This window comes from Arachis duranensis, chromosome 7 (genome assembly GCF_000817695.3).
Source record: "Arachis duranensis cultivar V14167 chromosome 7, aradu.V14167.gnm2.J7QH, whole genome shotgun sequence".
NCBI classification, from domain to species: Eukaryota; Viridiplantae; Streptophyta; class Magnoliopsida; order Fabales; family Fabaceae; genus Arachis; species Arachis duranensis.
Genome location: NC_029778.3, coordinates 33,922,776 through 33,932,461, shown reverse-complemented (window position 1 = coordinate 33,932,461; position 9,686 = coordinate 33,922,776). Strand labels below are relative to the sequence as shown.

Sequence of the window (9,686 nt, the reverse complement as noted above, 5' to 3'; positions counted from 1 at the left end):
GACTCTGAGAAATCATGTTGACTTGCTGAGTCAACATTTTGTTCTGAGCCAATATGGCATTTAGAGCATCAAATTCAAGAACTCTCTTCCTCTGAGGCATCCCATTACTCACAGGATTCCTCTCATAGGTGTACATGAATTGGTTATTTGCAACCATGTCAATGAGTTCTTGAGCTTCTACAGGCGTTTTCTTTAGGTGAATGGATCCCCCTACAGAATGGTCCAGTGACATCTTAGAGAACTCAGATAGACCATCATAGAATATATCCAAAATGGTCCACTCTGAAAGCATGTCAGAAGGACACTTTTTGGTCAAGTGTTTGTATCTTTCCCAAGCTTCATAGAGGGATTCACCATCCTTTTGCTTGAAGGCCTGAACATCCACTCTAAGCTTGCTCAGCTTTTGAGGAGGAAAGAACTTGGCCAAGAAGGCCGTGACTAGCTTATCCCAAGAGTTCAGGCTATCTTCAGGTTGTGAGTCCAACCATGTTCTAGCCCTGTCTCTTACAGCAAAAGGGAAAAGCAAGAGCTTGTAGACTTCAGGATCTACTCCATTAGTCTTAACAGTATCACAGATCTGCTAGAATTCAGTTAAGAATTGATAGGGATCTTCTTATGGAAGTCCATGGAACTTGCAGTTCTGTTGCATCAGAGCAACTAGTTGAGGCTTCAGCTCAAAATTGTTTGCTCCAATGGTAGGGATTGAGATGCTTCTTCCATAAAAATTGGAAGTAGGTGTAGTATATTCACCAAGCATCCTCCTTGCGCCTCCACCATTGTTATTGGGTTTGGCCATGTCTTCTTTTTCGAGATTATATGTAAGGTTTTCTCTGGATTGTTGTGCTTTAGCTTCTTCTTCAGAGTCCTTTCAGGTTCAGGATCTGCTTCAACAAGAATGTCCTTGTCCTTGCTCCTGCTCATATGAAAAAGAAGAAAACAGAAAAGAAAGAGGAATCATCTATGTCATAGTATAGAGATTTCTTTATGTGAGTGGAAGAAGAAGAATAGAAGAAGGAGAAGAGAGAAATTCGAATACAGAGAAGAAGAGAGGGTTCGAATTTTAAGATAAAGGGAAGTGTTAGTAAATGAATAAATAAATAGAAGAAAATGAGAGGGAGAGAATTTCAAAAATTATTTTTGAAAAAAAATTAGTTATTTTCGAAAATTAAGAGAAGAAATAAAATTAAAATTAAAATTTGAAACAATTAGTTAATTAAAAAGAAATTTGAAAAAAAAGTGAGGAATTTTTGAAAGTTAGAGAGAGAAAAGTGGTTAGGTAGTTTTGAAAAAGATAAGAAACAAACAAAAAGTCAATTAGTTAGTTGAAAAAGATTTGAAAATCAATTTTGAAAAGGTAAGAAGTTAGAAAAGATTTTGAAATCAATTTTGAAAAGATATGATTGAAAAAGATATGGTTGAAAAAGATTTGATCTTTAAAATTAAAATTGATTACTTGACTAACAAGAAACTAAAAGATATGATTCTAGAATTTAAAGATTGAACCTTTCTTAACAAGAAAGTAACAAACTTCAAATTTTTGAATCAAGCACATTAATTCTTGGTAAAGTTTTTTGAAAATTATGAAATAAAATTAAGAAAAAGATTTTGAAAATCAATTTTTTTTAAAAAAATTTGAAAATAATAAAAAATAAAAAAGATTTGATTTTTGAAAAAGATTTTGAAAAGATAGGATTTTTTTAAAATGAAATATTGACTTGACTAACAAGAAACAACTTATTTTAAAAATTTTGACTAAGTCAACCCAAAGATTTCGAAATTTATGAGAGAAATAAGGAAAAGATATTTTTTATTTTTTTGAATTTTTAATGATGAGAGAGAATAACACAAATATGACCCAAAACATGAAAATTTTGGATCAAAACCAATGATGCATGCAAGAACACTATGAATGTCAAGATGGACACCAAGAACACTTTGAAGATCAAGATGAACATCAAGACTTATTTTTGAAAAAATTTCAAGAAAAGAAAAACATGCAAGACACCAACTTAGAAATTTTCAATGCTTAGACACTATAAATGTAAAAATGCATATGAAAAACAACAAAAAACACAAAACAAGAAAATTTAAAGATCAAACAAGAAACATCATGCATGAATTTTTCAAAAAACATGCATAAATTTTAAAAACATGCAATTGACGCCAAACTTAAAAATTGACACTAGACTCAAACAAGAAACACAAAATATTTTTCGTTTTTATGCTTTTATTAATTTTATTGGGATTTTTTTCGAAAATTTCTTTTTGAAAAAAAATAAATAAAAAATTTTGAAAGATTTTTGAAAACTTTTTGAAAAGAAAAAAAGATGAAAATTACCTAATCTGATCAATAAGATGAACCGTCAGTTGTCCAAACTCAAACAATCCCCGGCAACGACGCTAAAAACTTGGTGCACGAAATTGTGATCATCAACAATGGCGCCAAAGATTTGGAGCTCTCAATCGTGAATCACACTTTGTCACAACTTTGCACAACCAACCAGCAAGTGCACTGGGTCATCCAAGTAATACCTTACGCGAGTAAGGGTCGATCCCACGGAGATTGTTGGTATGAAGCAAGCTATAGTCATCTTGTAAATCTCAGTCAGGCGGATCCAAATGGTCATAATGGTTTTCGAATAGAAAGATAAATAAAGCATAAAATAGAGATAGAGATACTTATGTAATTCACTGGTGGAAATTTCAGATAAGCACATAAAGATATTGTGTTCCTTCTGAATCTTTGCTTTCCTACTGCTTTCATCCAATCATTCTTACTCCTTTCCATGGCAAGCTGTATGTAGGGCGTCACCGTTGTCAATGTCTACTTCCCATCCTCTCAGTGAAAATGGTCCAAATGCTCTGTCACAGCACGGCTAATCATCTGTCGGTTCTCGATCATGTTGGAATAGGATCCATTGATCCTTTTGCGTCTGTCACTACGCCCAACACTCGCGAGTTTGAAGCTCGTCACAGTCATCCCATCTCAGATCCTATTCGGAATACCACAGACAAGGTTTAGACTTTCCAGATCTTAGGAATGGCCGCCAGTAATTCTAGCTTATACCACAAAGACTCCGATTTTTCGGAACGGAGGCTAAGAGTTACGCGCTTGATCTAAGGTAGAACGGAAGTGGTTGTCAGGCACGCGTTCATAGGTGAGAATGATGATGAGTGTCACGGATCATAATATTTATCATGTTGAAGTGCATCGAATATCTTAGAATAAAAGTAAGCTTAATTGGATAGAAGAATAATAGTAATTGCATTAATACTCGAGGAACAGCAGAGCTCTACACCTCAATCTATGGTGTGTAGAAACTCCACCGTTGACGATACATAAGTGATAAAGGTCCAGGCATGACCGAATGGCCAGCCCCCAAACGTGATCAAGAGATTAATCAAAAGACTAATTCCCCGATGTCTAATATAATAGTAAAAAGTTCTATTTATACTAAACTAGTTACTAGGGTTTACAGAAATAAGTCTAAGTGCAGAAATCCACTTTCGGGGCCCACTTTGGTGTGTGTTTGGGCTGAGCTTGAGCTTTACACGTACAGAGGCTTCTCTTGGGGTTAAACACCAAGTTGTAACGTATTTTTGGTGTTTAACTCTGGTTTGTGACGTGTTTCTGGCGTTTCACTCTAGAATGCAGCATGGAACTGGCGTTGAACTCCAGTTTGCATCGTCTAAACTCGAATAAAGTATAAACTATTATATATTTCTGGAAAGCCCTGGATGTCTACTTTGCAATGCATTTAAGAGCGCGCCATCTGGAGTTCTGTAGCTCCAGAAAATCCATTTCGAGTTCAGGGAGCTCAAAATCCAACAACATCAGCAGTCCTTTTTTAGCCTGAATCAGATTTTTGCTCAGGTCCCTCAATTTCAGCCAGAAAATACCTGAAATCACAGAAAAATACACAAACTCATAGTAAAGTCCAGAAATGTGAATTTTGCATAAAAACTAATACAAACATCCCTAAAAGTAGCTAGATTCTACTAAAAACTACCTAAAAATAATGCCGAAAAGCGTATAAATTATCCGCTCATCAATTGACACAAGACTTAAAAAAAGACACTATTTAGAAAGAAGACTCAAGAAATTTGAAAAAGACTCAAACAAGAACAAGAAAAAAATAAAAGACTCAAATCAAAGATAAAGATTAATAAAGAAAAGTAAAGATTTTTGAAATTTTTTTTAAAAGAAAATAAAAGGCACAGAAAAAATAAAATTAACCTATAAAGAAACGGAAATTACCTAATCTAAGCAACAAGATAATCCGTTAGTTGTCCAAACTCGAACAATCCCTGGCAACGGCGCCAAGAACTTGGTGTGCGGAATTACACTTTGCACAACTAAACCAGCAAGTGCACTGGGTCATCCTAGTAATACCTGAGCGAGTCAGGGTCAACCCCACGAGGATTGTGATTTTAAGCAAGGTATGGTTATCTTGTAGATCTTAGTCAAGCGGATAGAATAGTTGTTTGATTGTTTAAATGCATAAAAAGAAAATAAAAATAATGTTACTCAGTTGATGGTAAATGCAATGGAGGGAAGATGGTTAAGGCTTGGAGATGATTTGTTCTTCTAGATTAACTCCGATCTTACTGTCTTCTCCAACTGTGAATGATTTTCTCTATGGCAGGCTGTATATGATTAATGCCGGTTGAGAGGTCACCAATGCTCCTCCAGATCTGAACTACAGGGTTAGTGCAGATCCAGTTTTATTGAGGGTGAAGCCCCTTGTAGTCCATTCTCCTTTGTGATCCTACTCAAAATGCCATAGACAAGGTCGAATCTTCTATATAAGAGAATGCTACGCATTTGATTCAAGCCTCTACCATAAGGAATATAATCTCCTCGTACCTCGGTTGAACTGTGTCTCAAGAAGTCCCCAACGAAGTCGTGGATTAGCGGTCTAAGAGATGTATAATCAAGCTAGTGGTTCATCATTGTCTAATGAAAGACTTACTCTGAACCCATGTAGAATGAGATAACCTTGTGACGGTTCAACGCATTCATAAAGATGAAGAACGAAGATACATCTTAGAATAGAGAATCAGACATGAATTGAAATAGAACAATAGTACTTTTATTTATCAATGAAACTCAGTAGAGCTCCTCCCCTCAACCTAGGAGCTTTAGAAACTCATATTGATATAGAATACAATGTGAAAAATGAAAAATGGCTTAAGTGTGCATCCTCCCTTGATGAGAGGCGTAAAAGTCTTTAAATACTAAACTAACGACTAAGGATTACATTAAGAAGGGTAAAACAGTCTTTTAGTGCTAAAATCCACTTACGGGGCCCATTTAGTGAGTGTTTGGGCTGAGCCTGACTGAGATCCACATGCTAGGAGGTCTCTAGGGCATTGAACACTGGCTAGGGGGTCCTTTTTGGGCATTAGACGCTACCCTCTTCTCCCGTGGGGGTTGGACGCCAGAACATGGCAGGAAGCTGGAGTTGAACACTAGTTTTGGGCCTTTAATTCTAAAGCAAAGTATGAACTTTTATCATTTGTAGAAAGCATTGGATGTTAGCTTTCTATAGCCGTTAAGAACGCTCCATTTGAACTTCTGTAGCTCCAGAAAAGCTCTTTCGAGTGCAAAGAGGTCAGATCCAGACAGCATCTGTAGTGCTTTCTCTGCCTCTGAATCAGACTTTTGCTCCAACTCCCCAATTTCAGCCAGAAATTACCTGAAATTGTGTAAAAACCCACAAACTCAAATTAGAATCCAAAAATGTGAATTTTGCACTAAAACCTATGAAAACTTAATAAAACTTGAACAAAATATACTAAAAACTATATGAAAATGATGGCAAAAAGCGTATAAAATATTCGCTCATCACTCATGAATCACTTCAACATGCTCAATGGAGAGAATCTGGTTCACCGTGTATGGTAATGTGGGATAATGAGTGAACACCACTTTTAATCCTGGTGAGAAATCTTCTGTAGGGATCTTCTTGTTCCTCCATCCCTTGGGCACCTTCGTCTTGGGACCTTTTCCCTTGGGGATGATGAACACCCAACACCAAACTTAGATTTGATATCAGGGAGAATTGTATTGGTTCCCACTAAAGGATGCTTGAGTTGTAAACTCTGCTTTACTTCAGTCAGGAATCCTTGGAGACTTGGGTTAGTGAGTTCACTCTTCATGCAAGTGTCTCCTTCACCTGAGTGTTGTATTTGTTTAAAAACTTTGAAGACTAAATAATACTCATGCATTATTAGAACCAATTTACCTTTTTCCACATCAATCAGAGACTTTTATTGACCAGGAATGGTCTTCCTAGGATTATAGAATTGTCTTCATCCTCTCCCATGTCTGGATCAGAAAATCTACAGGGAGAAAAAGTTTTGCATCCTTGACCAAGAAATTCTCCACTTTTTCATGTGCATGTTTTAGAGACTTGTTTGCCATTTATAATGCTATCCTTATTGGTTGTGCCTCTTTGATTTGCAGCTTCTTTGTCACAAAGCATGGAATCAAATTGATACTTGCACCTATATCATATAATGATTTGTCAAAAGTTGTGCTCCCAATGGTGCATGGAATCTGAAAGCTCCCTGGATCTAGCATCTTTCTTGGCAATATGCTATGAATTATTGCACTATATTCCTTGGTCAAGACCACTGTTTCATCTCCCTTTTGGGTCTTCTTCTTAGAGAGTACACCTTTCATAAAACATAGAGAGGCATTTGCTCCAGAACCTCAGCAAAAGGAATATTGATTTGAAACTTTTTGAAAACTTCTAAGAATTGTGAGAATTGTTTGTCCATAGTCTCCTTTTGGAGCTTCTGAGAGTATGACATCTTCAGCTCGTACTCAGGTGCCTTGGGTGGGGCGTATGCTATGGCATCCTTAGTATTTTTTTGGAGCTTCTATTTTCTTTGATCGCTGAGCAACTTGTACTTTCTCTTCTATCACTGGTTCACTCACCAATGTGATAGCGTTGCACTCTTCTCTTGGATTAGGTACTGTGTCACTAGGAAGAGTGTTAGGAGGCCTCTCAGGTACTTTCTTTCTCAATTGACCTACTTATATCTCCAAATTCTAAAGTGAAGTTCTGGTCTCCTACATGAAACTTTGAGTGTTCTTAGAGAGTTTTGCAACTATAGAAGCCAAGTTAGGAGTATTCTGAGGCTGAGAGGGTGCTTATTGTGGCTGAGATGTTTGAAACTGATAGTTGTTGAAATTATTTTGATTAAAACCACCCTGAGGATTGTTGAAGTTTGGTTGCCTCTGAGATTGGTCTCTCCACCCGAAGTTAGGATGATTCCTCCATCCTTGATTATATGTCTTAGAGAAAGGATCATTGTTGGAGGGTCTAGAGGCATTGCCCATGAAATTAACCTGTTCAAAAGTAAACTGGCCATAGTCATAACTCTTACTTTGAGGGAAACCACCACTCATATCATAGGAAGTATCTTTGGCATTAACAGCTGAGACTTGCATTCTACTCAAGTGTTGTGTAAGAGCATTAGTTTGCTGAGATATAGCCTTGTTCTGGGCAAAAATAGCATTCAATGTATCCAACTCCATGACTCCTTTTTTCATAGAGGTCCTTTTAGAAGAGTATAAATACTAGTTGTTAGCAACCATCAATCAACTCCGTAGCTTCATCAGGGGTCTTTTTCATTTGGAGTGAACCTCTTACAGAATTATCCAGGGACATCCTGGCAGTCTCAGAGAGTCCATCATAGAATATCTGCAACTATATTCAGTCTGAGAAGATATTAAGAGGACACTTCTTGAGCTTTAACTTATACCTTTCTCAGGCTTCATAGAGACTCACCCTCCCTCTGCCTAATGGTCTAAACATCTGTCCTCAACTTAATCAGCTTTTAAGGAGGAAAGAACATGGTCAGAAACCTATTGACCACCTTATCTCAAGTGCCCAAGCTCTCCTTGGGTTGAGTGTTAAGCCACTATTTAGCTCGGTCCTGTACAACAAATGGGCAAAGAAGTAGCTTGTAAATATCAGGATAAACTCCATTAGTCTTCAAAATGTCACAAATCTACAAGAAATTAAAAATAAACAAATTCGGATCTTCTTGCGGGAGTCCATGAAACTAGTGATTTTGCTACACCAGAGAGATCAACTGAGGTTTTAACTCAAAGTTGTTTGTAGTAATAGGGGGTACAACAATTCTATTCCCATAGAAATCCAAGCTAGGAGTAGTATAAGAGCCAAGTGTTCTCCTAGGTTGTGTAGGCATTTTAGGAGGAGGATTAAACAACATTGACATTAACCTCATTATTGTTGTTGTTGAGCTCCATAGTTGACTCTTCAACTTCTTTCTCAAAATTATCCCTGAGGTTCTCGCCATCTCTATAAGATCTAGCTTGTTGTAGACACCACATTAAGGTTCTCTCAATCTCAGGATCAAAGTCTAAAAGAGGCTCTTTATTCCTGTTCTTTCTCATAAACAATAGAAAATAAAGAAAAAGTAGAAATCTCTACATCAGAGTGCAAAAAATTTCCAGTGGGGTATCCTATGTAAATGAAATAAACTAAAATAAACTGAACAACAGGTGCGGTATTTTAGAACCATAAACTAACCGACAAGTGCACCGAGTCAAACCAAGTAATACCTCATATGAGTGAGGGTCGATCTCATGGGAATTGATGGACTAAGCAATAATGGTCGAATGATTCCTTAGTCAGGCAAGCAGAAAGTTATTTTTTGAGAGTTCAAAAAGCATTAAATAGTAGTTTAGAGAGTAGAAAACACAAACAATGGAATGGTGTGAAGTATATGAGAGAAAGCAGTTAAGGTGTCGGAGGTGTTTACTTTTTTGGATTAACTTTTCTTACCAACTATTTTAATCATGCAAGATTCATTTCATGGCAAACTGTCAGTGACTAAACCCTAATGTCTTAGTGATTTAGTCTCCTCTAATCTAGTTAACTGCTAATGTCTTGGTCACTTAATTTAGATTAGAGGGTTAAGTTCAATTCTAGTTTATAGCCACAAAAACCCTAATTAACGATTTAGGAGAAATTTACTTTCAAGCTGTTGTTCAGGTAAGATATCTCTTCCAAGAATCACAAGAACACATATAGAATAAGGATTATTCTTCCTAAATAGAGCTCCTAACCTTAACCAAGGAGATTTAGTGGCTCATGCTTCAGAGAGAAACTAGGGTTCAGAAAAATGTGAAAGTGCGGAAGTGAGAAGATCCCCCAAGGGGCGAATCTTTTCCCTCTTATATCTAACCTAATTTGATTTAAAATTAAAATAAAATAATAAATTTTAAACCTAAAATATTTTGTTTGTAATTAAAAATCACTAAAATAAAATAAAATAGAACATTTAAAAGCTAAATCTAACTAAAGATGCTCCTTTGGTGAAGTGTAATCTGGATCATTGACGCTAAATGTCAGCTTGGCATTTAGCGCTTTAGTGGAAAGCTCTAATTCTTTTCTTTCTTGCACAAAACTCTGCCAAACTGATCTGAACTTCACCTGGAATAATTAAAACACCAAAACAACTTAAAGTAGTATCCAAGGAGGATTTTAACTCTAAAATATACTTAAACTCAATAAATTTTAATTTAAAATAAACAGAAAATAAGGGAAAGATGCTCATGCATCAACAACTAACACAAAAATTTTTGAAAATCAATAAGGAAGATAAGCCACTAAATTTGAAAATACATGAAAAGAAAATTAATT

General features: G+C 36.2%; 1 non-coding gene across 1 annotated transcript; it reads left to right on the top strand.

The window, feature by feature from the left end:
- Positions 1-286: 286 nt before the first annotated feature.
- On the top strand, positions 287-394 carry LOC127740845 (small nucleolar RNA R71). The gene has a single exon (XR_008001701.1). It is a non-coding gene; the product is annotated as a small nucleolar RNA R71 (small nucleolar RNA).
- Positions 395-9,686: the final 9,292 nt, after the last annotated feature.